Here is a 1,323-nt window from a genome sequence, read left to right as displayed (position 1 = left end):
CTTGTAGCATGAAAAAAAAAAAAAACAAGTGTAACTCCTAACATCAATAATGCAGCATTGTATTTAGGTGTTTAAACAGACTGGTTGGGCTGACGATGGCACTACACTGTAGAACAAGAAGCAACAAGAAGCAATGAACAAGCCACACAACCATAAAAAAAAAAATCAATGCTCTGATTTGGATTGAATGTTAAGTAATAAGGTAAAATAGATAGTAGTAGCAATGTACCTCGTTTGAGCCAGACTAGGTAAGATTAGTGGTAAGACTTTATTTGGTAAAGTTATTCTAAGGCATAAATGAAAGCACACTCAAAGGCAAGGTGTACATTTTCTTGGAAAGCCCCACTCGTAGTGCCAAAGTTGTGTAATTGTATGCGGTGACTCATCACAGAGCTTTAGGGGAATACAGTCAAATATTTCAGTACTTTGTTCTTGATGCCGCAACATGATTCACATGGCATTCTCTACACAAGACAATGAGAGACGGTCACAATCCAGTCCAGTGCTCTTCGCTATATAAAAACACACTTAGACTTTGTGAAAGCCTCAGTGGCAAGATCATCACAAACCAGCGGCCCACAAATACACCCACAAGACCCCTTTCTGATCCAACAACAAACAGCGTGTATACACGTATACACACGTACACACACACAGTATACTGCCTCATGTCTCTCAATGACAGGACGTTGACATCTGCCGTTGACGTCTATTATTTAGTCACAGTATAACAAACACATAAAACAACATTAAATCAAGGAATATATTATATCTTGCATTTAACATATAACACACCCTTATTCCTCTCATACAAAGACTGAAACTCCAACATCTCTCCCATCAAAAAGTGGGAGTAAGTGACTTACTCCCACTAAATAAATTCCATGGCTGCTGCGCAATCATTTTCTATTCCTGTTTTTGACTTTTATTACCCTGAAACATTTGGCGCTGACCCTGCCCCCTCTTTAGGCTCTCTTCTGTATATCTATGTCAATGAAGCCAAATGGCAAAGATTCAAGAACTGCACACCACTTTCATCAATTTCTGTTAAGAAATTAACAGGTGCAGGCGTAGCAGAGTCCACAATATTCCAGTTCAAGTCCATTTCCTAAGTATAAGCCTAAGTACAGGCTTCTCCAGGGGTTGATTTCTGCATGTTTCACGTCTTCTTCTTTTGAAACTGTACAACTTTACAGAAATAAATGACACAAACAATGTGTGGTAATACTGAAAAGTACAAAGAGGAAGTAAAAAAAGGCAAATTCACTCTGACATCTTTATCAGTAGGTTTGTTCAAGCAATCATACAGACATATATATATAT

At 38.1% G+C, this 1,323-nt stretch overlaps 1 protein-coding gene across 3 annotated transcripts in view; it reads right to left on the bottom strand.

Annotated features, from left to right (window-relative positions):
• Positions 1 to 1,323, bottom strand: part of ifngr1l (interferon gamma receptor 1-like) — an 11,006-nt gene that overhangs the window by 8,760 nt on the left and 923 nt on the right. The gene's annotated exons all lie outside the window — the stretch shown is intronic.

The sequence above is a fragment of the Etheostoma spectabile genome, chromosome 17 (genome assembly GCF_008692095.1).
Source record: "Etheostoma spectabile isolate EspeVRDwgs_2016 chromosome 17, UIUC_Espe_1.0, whole genome shotgun sequence".
Taxonomy (NCBI): domain Eukaryota; kingdom Metazoa; phylum Chordata; class Actinopteri; order Perciformes; family Percidae; genus Etheostoma; species Etheostoma spectabile.
This window is presented reverse-complemented; position numbering and strand designations above follow the sequence as displayed.